The following is a 14,800-nucleotide window of genomic DNA, read 5'->3' as shown; positions in this document are numbered from 1 at the left end:
ACCTTGGTAGAAGAATGGAACTTCCATGTTCAGATGAAGTGTACCTCTCATTATCAGATGATGGAGACAAACAATAGGCAATCATGTGCTGCTTATAAGCTTTCCAGAGGTTATTTTGGTGGTAAACAAAACGTGGCACTATATGGAACTTGGTCTGACCCAGCAAGGCAGCTCACATGTTTGTTTAATGTTTTCATGTAAGGGGTATACATTACAGGGAGTGCCTTTTGAATATATAACAAATATAATGCAGCACAAGTATATATAACTTATACAGTGAGAGATGTAGTTTTCTTTTTTCTTTTCTTTTCTTTTGGAACCACAGTAAAACCTAATCTAATCACAGACATCAAAATGGTATGTGGAAAGATGATCACTATTTAATTTTATTTGGCACAGGCTTTCCTCAATCACTACCGGTCTTTCTGTGCCCTGGAAGGTGAATGAAGATCATTGATGGAGACTGTGACATAGATGGAATGGGGAGCTTCATTCAAGTACTATTTTAGTTGACTTTTATAGATAGCATAATTGTGCCCATCACTGTTGCATTGCATATACCTGATACGTCCTAGATCTGAGTACAAGCATTAGTACATAAAATGGCTAGCCTACATAAACAGTGCTATTAACTGATGAAAACATTTGTTGCGTCAAAAGCCATTGCTATCTCCTGTTGTTGTCACGAGTCAAACGACAGAACCTTCATGTCGCTGATGTCGTCTAAAGCGCAATACTGGGCCACATTGCTGCATGACTGGGACAAAGAGATGATGATACAGTCTGGTTACTATGGCAACCAAGGAGGGATAGTTTTGAGAGAGAGAGAGAGAGAGAGAGAGAGAGAGAGAGAGAGAGAGGTTCCAAACACCCACTGTAATCATTGTCAAAGAATTATTGTTTCTGTAAGGGACATGATTTTAAAGTGCAAAGGCTTTTATCCATTTATGCAGACTTTCTCTAACGCAACACATTCCCCCTCCTTAGTTTAGCTGCAGACAGAGAAAGAAAACACAGCACACACAGAGAGAAACACACGGGCCTCATTTTCTGCATGTAAAATGTGTGTGTGTGTGTGTGTGTTCTTTAAAAGGCAGTGGTTGGCTGCTTTTCCGGACATGATGTGGTTGAAGCTGTCATCGTAATGGAAATTCATTGCTGTAGCTATGGTAAATCGAGTTTTCTGCCTGTGCTGAATGCATTAGTCTAATGAGATGTTTGCAGCTGGAGAGCGGAGCTGCTGGAGATGTACGGTGTGCTAACGGACAGGGAAAAAATGGCTTGTGGAATGGTCTGCGTGCACGTGCTTCAAGTCCTCTACTCTTTGGGCCAAAATATCTGGTGTCTGTAAAGAAGCTGATCCATCATTAAAACATAACCAATAGGTAAGGGGAGGGGAGTTGTTGTTTTTCCTGTGCTTTGTTGCTGCTGTTGAGTTGTCCTGTTATTAAAAATCAGCTGTCATTATATTGGCATGCAATGCTGTCGACTTCTAACATTTTGAGAAAACAGTCTCTTTATGTGATTCATACATGTGAGCATACATAAACATCCCAGTGTACAATTTCAATGACCACTCAAGTCTCATTTAAGTTTAGCCATCTTAATACTAATTATCAGAACCTTCTTTGGAACAATTCTGTATGGAAAGATATCTTACTAAAGGCTTCTGCATGTTTTATTCTTTCACTGTCTGGCTGTGTGTGTGTGTAGTTCTGTGTTTTTTTATGTTAAATGTAAGTGACTTGAAGATTTTTCATGTTTGTCAAAGTGGACTTTCCCCATTTCTGACAAGTAGAGGGGTGTGTGTGTGTATCTTTTGAAAACTGCTTATTGCAGAATATAAACAGTGTATTTTTATCCTGGATTTTGCTGTTAATCTATTAATCCATTTAAGTATTCTGTCCAAGAATGGTCTAATTGTACCTGAAGATTCATGCTGATCTATCCTTAATGGAATTTGCAGAAAGCTTGGCATATGTTTTAAGCGTGATGATTTTAACTTGGAGAGTATGAAACATATGATTTACAGTTTTTAGTTTAGGATGTCTTTACCTCCTCTTTATTCTTTTACATATTTTAAAATGTGTATTGAAATGAATATTTAATCACTATTTAGCAGTACCTCAAGAAACAAAAACAGTCTTCATACAAACCAGGTGAAATGCATCTGTTGCTTAATAAAGCCCTTCCAATGTCCCTAACATAATTACCTTCCACCTTAGACCAAGGAGATGATCAATCAGTAATTGAACAATGAGCATCTCCGAAAGTTGCTTCTCTCACCCCCCCACACACACCCAGTTTGTAAATTCAAGTCCATGAATGGGCTTTCAGTGAATAGGTTCATCTCATTAAGGAGAATAATATGGAGTTTCCTGTTCATGTGTGACATGTTCCTGAAATTCAAATTTTATTTTTAAACAAAATGCCTGTCGATTTGTGATCACATAACCTCTTGCATGGTGCATGCTTTTAAAAAGGAAAGAAAATCTTAAATGTTCTGGGCTTCTAAGATTGGGTTCACAAGAAAAAAAAAAGACCAGACACAACAGGAGTGAATAAGTAGAAAATGCAGTGTGTTTGCTCTATGTGCATATATAAGGCTATATATAAGGCTATAACCTGAAAAGCAGAGATTTTAGCTGAACTAAAATGCTTGTGCCTTTCTCAGAGATACAGTCATTACTATCTTGAGTTTGGAATAAGTCTTTAGGCACAAATCCAGTGGTGATGGAAACTGGTAGCTCTGATCCCCAAACCAATAGAGCTACAGAATTTGGATTTAGGGTAATTTTATGTCTCTCAAATTCAATGTTTCTGTATTGGCTCATATTCTGGTACAATCTATTTGTGGATCAGGGTGAGAAGGCTTCAATAGCATAAGCCAACTTCAATCAGCAGAGGATCTTCTGACCATTAAAATACCTGCTGTTAGAGATCTTTTGGCAATATTAGCTTTAATATATTTCTCTCTTATTCACTCTCATGTGTATGTTTTAAAGAATTATGGTGGCTGTTTTCTCTGTGCAATGTTGGTAAGAGTGGTTTAATTTCTACTGGAGAAAAAGACTGAGACTATGTCCTGGGCGAGATCAAAAATTCAAGACTAATCTCTTGTCAGAATCAATCCTGGCACACAGGCTTGTACAAATGTGGCAGCTGGATAGATCTGATATCTTCACGTCTTCAGAGACCTGTTTGAAGCATTTGTAACCAGAATACTTTGTAATACACAGGTGAATGCCATGGGGAACAGAATTAATACTACAAGCTGATATGTGAGATTGAACAGCCTTCAGCAACAGTTTATACTGTGAATGAACAAATGGTGACTGCGCAAACAATAAGTGAGATTCCCCCCCCCCCAGACACTTTCCAAAGCAGCTTCACTGACACCTTTACCTGGGGATTGTCCCCAGTTATTTTTGACCCTTTCTACTGTCTCCACATAGAGAGAACAGTTATTTGCAAGTGAGGTGCCATAAAGTCCTTTCAGCTTTCATACAAATTCCCCTACTTTGCAACCCCAGCAATGATGCTATTTTGAGATGGGGTGTTATCGCACCCCACTCCTTTGCCTACAGTGTGTATTGTTTAGCTATATTTTGAGGTTTTGATTCTGTACTAGAAAGATACTATTTAATTTTATTAGCCTCTGGATAACAAAACTTCTGCACTCCTCCCCACCATATTATTTAATTTTATTTTGTGCAGCGCCCCTTTTATTATACTTTTTATTCATAAATTAATAGCAAGAAATATCTGACACTATTGATAGTACTTTATATTCAACTAGTACGTTATATTCAACACCCATTGAAACAAAAGAACCCAAGTTAGTCATGTCTATTAATTTCAATGGGTCTACTCTGAGTAAAACTAGCACAGAAGACCACCCAAAGTTTTTTCATGCAATGTGGATTTATTTATTCATTAAATGTATTGTGAACCCAAAAAGATTTACAATCAATAAAAAGATTAAAATTAATATAAAAAAATAAGTACAAAAGAAGGGTTAGGCTGGTACATGGAGCAAACATATATCAACAGCAATTGGCTATGATAGCTGAATGAAGCCTCCATGTTTGGATGCAGTATATCTCTGAGTATTACATTTAAGAGCCAGGGAACAGCTGTTGTCTTCATGTCTTAGCACCTGTTTGGCTACTGCAGGATAGAAGATGGTGGACTAGACAGACCTTTGGTTTGATCTAGGCTAGCAGGGCTTTTCTTATGCTTGCATGTCCCTTTCTTCTTTTGTCTTATGAAATTGGGCTTTTGTTTTGTTTTGTTGAATCTGGGTGCTTAAGACCATTGGAAGATCAAGGTTACAACAGGAATAGACCTATGATAAGATGCCGTGGTGTTTTAAACATTTCAGGCTGTTAATGTTTTTTAATAAACCAGAAGCAAACCCTGAAATTTGCAAACTTGATCCCACTTTTAAAATGCTTGTATCTTTCAGGCACTGTCAGTTAGGTTGATGGTAAGAACAACTGTCACATAGCGCCTAAAAGAGTGAGCTGTGAAGTCAAATCTTCTGTCTGCCATAAATTCAGAAGCCTTTGGCAAGCCACTCTCTCTCAGCCTCAGCCCTGCTCTCCTCCCAAATCTGTATTATGGGGATAATAATACTGATCTATCTCACAAAGTGATGGCAAGGATTGCTGAGAGGATGTGCTTTGCTCACTCTGAATGGCTATATATTTAAGTTGTTGTCATTACATTGCTAAAAACTGGTGCTGCTATTGAGCACAACACTCCTCATTTCTCCACAAGTTGCAGGAGCAGTGCACTGTTTGTGGAAACACAGAGCTGGCAGGGGCCTAAAAAGGCATCCAGTCCAACCTCCTGCCAATGCAGGAAACCCACTGCTACAGCATCCCTGATAGATGGCTATCCAGCCTCTGTGTAAAAACTTCTAAGGAAGGAAATTGCACCACCTTCCCCAAGGCAGTCTGGTCCATTGTCTAACAGCCTGTACTTTCAGGAAGTTCTTCCTAATATTTAGTTGACTCCACTTTGTGGAGGAGCTCATGGTGATAGACTTACATGTCTGGGTTGGCCTAGTTTTGCTGATGAAGGGAGACAGTAAAGGATGGTCAGAGTCTTCCCTTTCTCACACAGAGCTTTGTGAATAGGAAAATATGTATGATTATGGCTTCTGTGAAAGGTTATGCCTCCTCTCCCCATTAGCCATCATTCCCTCCTAAGGGCACTCATGTAGAAGTGCTATTCAATATTGTCTCCTTTGCCTTTAGCAGTATTGTATTTATTTCTTTAGTTCATTTATAGGCTACCTTTCCTTCAAAGAACTCAAGGTGATGTACAATGTTTTCTGTTTCCCCTTTATCCTCACAACAATTCTATGAGGTAGATTAAGATGAGTGATAGCTCACCCAAGCTCACTCAGTAAGCTTCATAGCTGGCTGAGGATTTGAATCTGGGTCTTCCCTGTCTTAGTATGACCTTTAATCAAAATACCACACTGGCTCTCTTGCCTATGAAAAAAAATAAAAATCACAGCAGGGAAAATGCCAAGTGTTCCTTTGCAACGTTCAAAAGGCAAGTCACGTCACATGCCCATTTTAATTTCTTAAAATTATTTGTCATTTAGTTTCTTACAGAAGTATTATTCTCAGACAATAAACATATACTTAGCAGGAATCTGAATGCAATAATCTTTATCTAAGGATCACACCAAGAATTCTCTCCAAGATTCTACTAGCAACAATATGTGATATCCAGCTAAGTCATTCTCAAAAGTCTATTCACTGAAATCAAAGGACTTAAGTTATTTAAGTCCATTGATTTCAATGGATTGACTCTATGACTAATTTCAGATATCACCCAGTATCTGATTTATACTGTTCCACATACATGTATTGGAAACCATAGTGTAGTGCAATTTAGTCCAATAATTCAAAGCGTTACTCTTCCTTCTTTAACATGCATATAATATATAGAACATCTTTGGCATCAGTTAGTTACAGCGTAACAGATAGAAACGAGCCCTCTATAGGTTAAGCAGTGGGTTGAGGAAGCACGCAACCGTTTCAGCAGGCCCCATGGAGTTTCTCAACCTCTGCTCTCAAGGAGTGAATACAGCTACTATCTAAAGGATTACATTACACTTCTTGTCAGCAACCAGAAGCCCCTGGGCCTAGAGGAATGCCTTGCCAACCCAAAGTGGCATCTATGGCATCAGGATTTGTAAACAGGCCCTTAGGAGGTGAGGCCCATGCCTGTGCCATCGCACTCCCTTCTCAAAGGGTCCCTCCAGCAAAAATCTAGTTGTTGACCAGGAGACGAAAGTATCTGCTGAACTGATGTTCTACTATGTGTGTTTAACAACAGTATAATTTACTGACAGGAAGGGATGTATAGCAGAGAGTATTTTAGTAGAGCAGAATGCGACTTATCCCTAGAGAATAGATACTGTATAGAGACAAATTCAGATTCAGAATCAGATACAGATATATATATATAATTTATACATAAATGTATACCTTGCCCTTCAAACTGAAGATTCCAGAATGCCTAAAAATGATCATAGTTAAACGATAATAATCAGGTGGAAATACAGTAGGGCCCCACTCATATGGCGGGTTACGTTCCAGACCCCCGCCTAAAAGCGAAACCTGCTGAAAAGTGGAACTCCTTCAATAAAATGGTGCCCTACGCCAGAAAAACGCAGTGAAAGAGAAACTAGTGCCATATGAGTGGGGCCTTACTCTAATTTTAGCCACTGTATTAGCGGAATGCTGAAAAGTGGGCCGCCGAAAAGCGGGGTCCTACTGTATAGGTATATTCCAGGTAACTATATTTTAAAAATATAGCTGAACGTCAAAAAGTAATGACAACAGAAGATTTATGTAACTTTAAAGTTGACAATGAGGACATCGAACTTGTCAAGGATTATCAATACCTTGGCACAGTCATTACCCAAAATGGAGACAATAGTGAAGAAATCAGAAGAAGGCTAGGACTGGGGAGGGCAGCTATGAGAGAAGTAGAAAAGGTCCGCAAATGCAAAGATGTATTACTGAACACCAAAATCAGGATCATTCAGACCATGGTATTCCCGATCTCTATGTATGGATGTGAAAGTTGGACAGTGAAAAAAGGGGATAAGAGAAAAATTAACTCATTTGAAATGTGGTGCTGAAGGAGAGCTTTGTGCATACCATGGACTGCAAAAAAGACAAATAATTGGGTGTTAGAACAAATTAAACCAGAACTGTCACTAGAAGCTAAAATGATGAAACTGAGGTTATCATACTTTGGACACATCATGAGAAGACGTGATTCACTGGAAAATACAATAATGCTGGGAAAAACAGAAGGGAGGAGAAAAAGAGGAAGGCCAAACAAGAGATGGATTGATTCCACAAAGGAAGCCACAGACCTGAACTTACAAGATCAGAACAGGGTGGTTCATGACAGATGCTCTTGGAGGTCACTGATTCATAGGGTCGCCATAAGTTGTAATCGACTTGAAGGCACATAACAACAACATATTTTTAAAAATCATGTTGTTCATTTAGCAACATCTCTTCATACTTCAAAAGATGAGAATAAAAAGAAAACATTTTCTATTTACTTTCCCTGCCCAAATGGCATAACTGATTGAAATAAGCTGCTGTTAATATGCAGGAATATTAATATATTGATATCAATGAAATGATTTCCCCATCCCCATTTAGAACACATTTTAAAAAAACTTTTCTGCATACATAGGAAATACTATGAAAATACAAATGTCTCAGTGTAAGATGAGATGGCATGGTGTGAAAGAATACAGATTGAACTTCACAGTGCTAAGAAAAACCCACGGGAATGTTTATGATAAATGTGCAAAAGTGGGTCAAAACATTACAGATATCAGTAAACGAAGGCTTAAAACTTGGGGTAATTTAGGGTGTGTGGACTTTTAGGTTTTTGCCCCAGTTTTGCTATTTGTGAAGCAACTGCCATTACAGGTAACTTGTCTGCCAACCTTTTTGTAGGCAAATGAATAAAATTGTCTGTGGAGCACAAGAATGAGTCAAAAGATTGCTAAAGGAACATCAGAGAATCATCCTTTGAAATATTAAATTTGAAAGAGAATTTAAGATTTAAAATGATAGCAAGGCACCACCCACTGAACTTGAAACAGAATTCTTAGTATATGCATACATCCCACTGTATACTGTACTAGGATTAGAGATCTTATAAAATATATATGATGTTGCCATTTTCCAGCACCATCTGTGGGAATTTCCCTGAGGAGAAATGTTATTTGAGAGAAAAATAGTCAAGTCTATACCAATGTGCAAGTGGACTGAATATTGGAAAATGCTAATGTTGTGAGGATTCTTCTAATCACAGGTATCGCCTAGGTAACCAGAGATTGTGAAGGAACTTTAAAAAGATTAGCTATTGCTACGTTCATTATTTTGTGAAAGATGATTGTCACATCTTTAGTACTCACAAAAACATACAGGATATCCAGCAAGCTTCTGTGACTATACTGTACTAGTAACAGAATACAGCTCATCTCATTATCTGCAGATCTGTAATTAATTTTACAACTTTTTACAGTCTCTATGCACAATTCCCACCACATATATCAGCAGGAGGCTGCCTATTGGTTCCTAGTGCACTTGTAGGGTATGGAATCAGAATCGTCTGCTGTCTGTTTGATGGGACTACTCCCATCTATCAAGGAAGAGAAAATGCGAGATAGGAGGCTGAAATGGCCTTGGCGAGGTGACAATTCTTATCATCTTCAGTATAATTGATAATTGATTATAATATAATAAAAAATTCCCATCATTGCAAAAATTGGGACAATTTTTTTGCCCAAAATTTTCAGGAGGGGCTGCCCTTTACTTGAATGGGTCTCACAGCCAGCAGTAAGCTGTGAGGAGAGTCTTGTGCAGCTTTCCACTAGCCACAGTTGCTAGAATGCCTTAGGAGTGATGCAATCTGATGTGACATCATTATCGAGGCATTCCAGGAAGTGCAGCGGGTGGGAGGCTGCAGAGAAAACCTCGCACCACCTGTGAATAGTGTGGGAAACTTCTTTTTTTAAGTTAAAAATGCAAGGGGGGTGGAAAGAGGGAAACTGGCTATCTCATAAGGTTAAGGCTACATTCAGGCAGCACTTTATTCTGTTGTCCAGACGTTTCCTTAAATTTGGCATGTTATGTGATCTTTCACACTACGTAAAAGCCACTTCTGTAAATCTAGTGGAATCAAGTGGATGTTTAGCACTAATTTCCATGTTAATTGCTTCCAGGAAAAAATCCCTTTCCAACCTTGTTAATCTTGAAAATTGCAGGAGTTTGACATTCTATTTTCCCTACAGTTTTCTTGGGATCACACCACTGCTGCTCATGTAATGAAATTTGCACAATACAGGCATAACTCGCTTAAAGTAGCTTCACTTAAAATAGCCTCGCTATAAAGTACATGCTCCATACTCCATCATACCCCGCTTAAAGTACGTGCGCTTCGCAATAACGGACACTTTATTGGCATGACGCCGCTGCCATCTAGTGGTGATTGCTTGCAGTACAAGTGAAGATAATTGCTTCACTTTAAGTACATTTTCACTTAAAGTACACTCTCCAGTCCCATTGCGTATGTTAAAGTGGGGTATGCCTGTATTCTGGCATACAGTAGTGTGCAAGCACATAAAGGATGGAGGGGATGACATGTCTGATGACATCCGCAGTCCCACACAGGGGTGTAGTTGTCCAGGGTCTCGGGAGGTCTTAGACCTTTTACTTTTTGGGGAGCAGAGTACCAGCAGGATGCCTATGTCTTCAGCATCCTATGAGACAATCAGCATGAAAGGGGAGTGTGTTAACCACTGAAAAGAGACTTCTAACATGCTTCCTTGTCCTTTCTTGCTGATTGGAGCCAATCAGGGGGAAAGGAGGTGAGCCAGCCATTGAGAAGACTCTTCTCAGCAGCTAACTCTCTCCCCTTTCATTCTTATTGGCTCCTAGAGATATCTGTTGTTATGGGAGAAGGCATTAACAAGGATCTTATTCTCAACCCAGCAGCAAAAAAGGGAATGTGTGGCTGTGACTAACATGAAGCGACCCTGCAGTTCTGAATTTACGACTATACTACTGGTCCCACACACCTACTGCAGTGTGAAAGGGACATTAGAAATTGGGACACAAGCACTAGCATTATAATCAGGAAAAATAACACAATAAACCCACCTCTGAATACAGCCTAAGAAAGGTAAGCGTCATCCCCCTGCTGAACATTTTGGAGACATTCCCTCCCCCCATTTTTTTTGGAGAGGGTTTCATAACTCTAGAAAAATAGTTCCCTATAGAGTCATATTTCCCCTCAGTCTTGCACATCTACGGATGTGCCCCCCTCCCAGTGTGTAAATGGTGGGGCTGTAATTGAGGGGCAGATCTAGCAGGTGCAGCCCCACTTTCCCTCTCACACAATTGTGTTAAATGTATATTATAGAAGTGTGTCCAGAGTCCAGACTGGCTGTTTTCTAAACTGCAATTGCCATTTAAGTGAGGCATAGATACAGTCTACTTGATGGGAGTTTTAGTCTCACAACATCTGGGGAACCAAGGCTGAATAACAGATCATATTAATGGTCTCTGCCTGGGGACTCTATTTACTGGTTTTCATACATTGTACCTCATAAATGAAGTCAAACCTTTGGATGATTAGCATGCTGTCCACTCTTCTGGAATATTTCACACATGAGTATTAAAGAACTACTAAGTCTCTTTTGATCAAATTAGGTTAATGTCTGACCGTTATTTATGTGGAACTACAAACAAAGCAAAGCAGGGATATTTGTAGTGCAAACTGGCCAATGTAAGATTTACCTTCACATTACAAATCCTTTAAGACTCGGGTGTAAAAACATCTTGCTAGCCAGCTTATTTTTTCCTATAATGGGGATTTTAACTTTTTTCTTTTTTAAAAATTAACAGTGGACTTGATCCTGTTCACAAGTTTACACAGACATCTGAATTTACACTTTTCTTCCTCAGAAGCAAAATTAAATCTGGCTGCCCTCAGGATCTCAGAGGCTGGCCATTTCTCCCTCCACTGTCTTCAGTATGCTTCTGGATACAAGTGGGGAGAGTGCTCTCGCACTCAGGCCCTGCTTGTGGGCTTTCCATAGGCATTTGTTTGGCCACTGTGAGAACAGGATGCTGGATTAGATGAGCCACTGGCCTGGTCCAGCAGGCTCTTCTTATGTTCTTATTTATGTCTCAAGGTGTTCCTGCTGCACATCTTTCCCCATCAAACTTTATCAAATATATTTGGGATCATTTTCTTATATGCAGTCCTGAGTCATTGAAAGAAGAAAATATGGGATATAAAATGGGGGGGGAGAGAGAAATGCAAGGCACAGGGAATGCAAGCCACTTTATTTGCAAATAATGCAAGGCACTTAATTTAGACACTGTCCTCTAAGTGTAATGCCAAAATATTCTGGGACTGGGATGAAAGACAGTAAAAAAAAAATTCTTCTCGTTGTCTTTACCTTCATCAAATGCCTTGGCAAATACAGTTCTGAGTCTGGAATTGGGAACACAGAAGTTAAAGGAAACAGCTCAGCCTGCTACCAGAGCTACCTTTTATTCATGCAGGTGGTATAGGCAACTACTGACTAGCACACTGCCAACTACATCAAAATTCTTTGAACACTGGTCCTTATGTCGCCAAAATGGCAACTTCCACATCCACATGAGGGAGGTATCAGCAGGCTGGAGGGAACCACAATATTTTCAGCAGTACAAAAATGTCAGAAGCAATAATCCAAGGGGTGGGGAACTCCCCAATGAGGAGTGTATTGGAGTTTGATATTTATTGCAGTGGAGTGCAGAAATAAATAGTCTGGTGAAGACTGTTGCTTAAAAGAATAAAGAAACATAATAATGCTACAGACATACACGTTGTCATTGTAGAGCCATGAGCCTTGTACTTATAGGCTCTATCTCTGATTGACTGGAAAGGACGAGGAAGGAAGTAAAGCCTGAGCAAGAACCAAGAAGGAACCAGCAACAAAAGAATAGGTTGCCTTTCTATTGACTCCGACTGGTTCAAGTTACTTGTTACGTATGTTGTTGCTTTATTTATTGATTTTATTACTATATTTATTTATTTATTATTATTCCCAACAGACTGTGCATGCTCAGTGTGCACATAATGTTGGCTGTCTATTGGAGTAGCGGGGAAGGGAAAGCAAGATGAAAAGAGAGGGAATGGGATGGGATGGCATATCCTGGAAGAAGGCAGGCTGATTTGGTTGGAGCCCTGAACAGAGGCGTTCCACACTACAATGTTATGTAGCAGGTCCCAAAAGTAAGTAACTTGACTGAAATTACTGAGCACTGTTCTGAAACCTCAAGAGGTGGATGGGAGGCTGTGTCCAGTTCAGTGAAGAGAGATTTACAGTACAAGTGGCTATATAATCTGAAAATGGCACTGTTCATAAGTGCTCACACACAGAGAGAAAAATATGTGCATAAGAGACTATCATGAAAAATCTATTTATCATTAATGTTGCTGCAGCTGTGCACTTTACCATTGCAACAGAGAAATATTTTGCATATATCTTATCTCCCAATTCCATTTGGTGGCCTCCATCTATTTTCCCTATCAGTGACGAATGAGAGATGTGCCTAGTAGCATACTCATGGCTCAGTAAATACTTGAATTTATTTGCATATTAAGTTAGCTGCATAGCTAAGTGTAGCATTACAAAATACTTCACAATGGGGCTAGTTCATCAGTAACGTGTCTACGATTTATGTCTTCAGGGCCCTTTAACCGTATAAATTCAGGAAACTGGGCCATCATGGACATAAATATTGGTTTTATTGAGTCTCTGATTCAAGAGGTTCTGAAGTTAAATGTGGCTCTTTTAGCCAGTCAATTAACTGGTGAAATTAAATTTTACATTGTCTTTTTCTCTGCTTTTAACTGAAAGTGTCTATTAATGCAAGGTAAAATTGTTTATTTAGATATTCATTCTGTAACGTAAGACAAGAGTGCTTGCAACAGTCTGAACTCTCCTACCTGGATATGCAAGTCTGCACCAGGCACAGGGAGGCAGGGGTGCATGAAGCAATCACACAGACTGGAGCTATGTATGGGGTAAACAAGGCCACAACTTTACTGGACTTTGGATTTGCCTGAAGGCAAGGACCCTTCCCTGCTCTAGGCAGCCCACATACTGGCCCAGGGTTCTACCCCACCTGCCTGCTGGGGAAACCAAGAGGAGCTCCAAGGGGAGGTTCCTACTATGGCTTGGACTGGTGTGATGGGTTCCATCCAGTCTGGGTGTGTGGCATGCCCCACTCAAGACCGCTTATAGGGATTCCCTCAAAGTTATGGATCCAGCTCGATGGCTACCTCCTGCCTAGTTGTGACAAGAACAACTCAACAAAGAATGAAATTCCAAACCAAGGAATGCAACCCTGCTGTGAGGAAGGCAAAAAACATGCAGCCTAGGGTAATCTGTACTCTGGGTAAAATTCCTTCTTGGCAGTGTTAGCCTGGGGCTGACAAATGCCCACAGTAAGGTAAGTCAGAAAGAATTCCATCAGTTGGTGGAGGGAAAGCAACTGAGGCACAGATTGGCTCACTGCCAGCAGGGGCCCAATGCTCGCTGACCCCCACCACTAGAAGCGACCCACTTCCCGTGGGTGCCTCCTGGTGCCACCATGAAAGTGGTGGCAAGGCAGCATTTGGCACTGTCGTTTTTTAACAGGTGGGAGCTATAATTCACACCTAAGGGTTACACACACATATTGCATGGATATCTTTCATGAAATGACCATTCACTTCTTTTCTGAATAACAAAATGGCTCCTCTAGCTTTCTTGTTCTTGCTGAATTTCCCCAAAACTTTTTCCATCAGTATAGCAACTCATGGGACACTTTAGTGATTTATGTCACTATCATTACACTATTAGGGTGATGATAGGGTGATGTAAACACAATATAAAATAGAGATCACTGCACATTCTTCACCTCTGTGGGATAAGTATGGTTCCTCGTGGCTTTACAACTGCAGTGGCAAGCATTCATTGCCATGCTTCAGGTGAGCTGTCCGTCTTTTAAAAGATTGTTAAACTGCTGCTTGAATGTTCATGATTTATCTGGTCATTCATTACCTTATTAATTAAGCAAACTTTTTAAAAACACACATAACAAAACCGTTTTTAGTTATGTCACAGGAGGGCAAGCTCAGCCCTAGAAAGGAAAAATATGTTTAGACTGTAGAGTGAAGGTGCTTCCAAATCAGTACCATTGCCCTAAAATGTTACATATGTATTTCTCCTTCTGTAAAGAAAGCCAAATTTACGATTTGTGGAGTGATTGCAGTAATTTGATGATGTTTGTCCAAAAATTGCCATTTCTATTTTGTGTTTACTTCATGAGTCCTGGCTTCATTATAGGATAAAAATGAATGTGGTGCCTCTTAAATTATGCTTAAATGCAGCGTCTGTTATTGTCCTTTCAAATAAGCAAAAAGAAAGTCATTGGAGTCCTGTTACTAGATTACTTTGTAATGCAATGAACAGTCCTCATGCTTGATAGGATTTGTCATGTATTTGAACAAGTGGCTTTGCTGTTTACCTTATTTGTTTTTTCCTTTGGCAGTTGATTTTAGTTGCATCTGCGTTAATCCCATGTCTTTTTCAAGTGACAGTATGTGTTAATTGTCATGCTACCCTTCTGAAGTAAAACCAAATGGCAACACTATCCACTGAAAGGCAGTGTTATATAACAGACAAGATTTAGGA

The 14,800-nt window shown here is 39.7% G+C and overlaps 1 protein-coding gene across 2 annotated transcripts in view; it reads left to right on the top strand.

The window, feature by feature from the left end:
* The first annotated feature begins 1,234 nt into the window (after positions 1-1,234).
* Positions 1,235-14,800, top strand: part of SCML4 (Scm polycomb group protein like 4) — a 141,882-nt gene continuing 128,316 nt past the window's right edge. For both annotated transcript variants that reach the window (XM_061626278.1, XM_061626277.1), the window contains exon 1: positions 1,235-1,385. The gene's annotated coding sequence lies outside the window, so the exon portion shown is untranslated. The remainder of the gene's footprint in view (positions 1,386-14,800) is intronic.

Source organism: Rhineura floridana, chromosome 4 (assembly GCF_030035675.1).
Source record: "Rhineura floridana isolate rRhiFlo1 chromosome 4, rRhiFlo1.hap2, whole genome shotgun sequence".
NCBI classification, from domain to species: Eukaryota; Metazoa; Chordata; class Lepidosauria; order Squamata; family Rhineuridae; genus Rhineura; species Rhineura floridana.
Note: the sequence above shows the minus strand (reverse complement) of the source record. Positions and strands in the feature narration are given on the sequence as shown.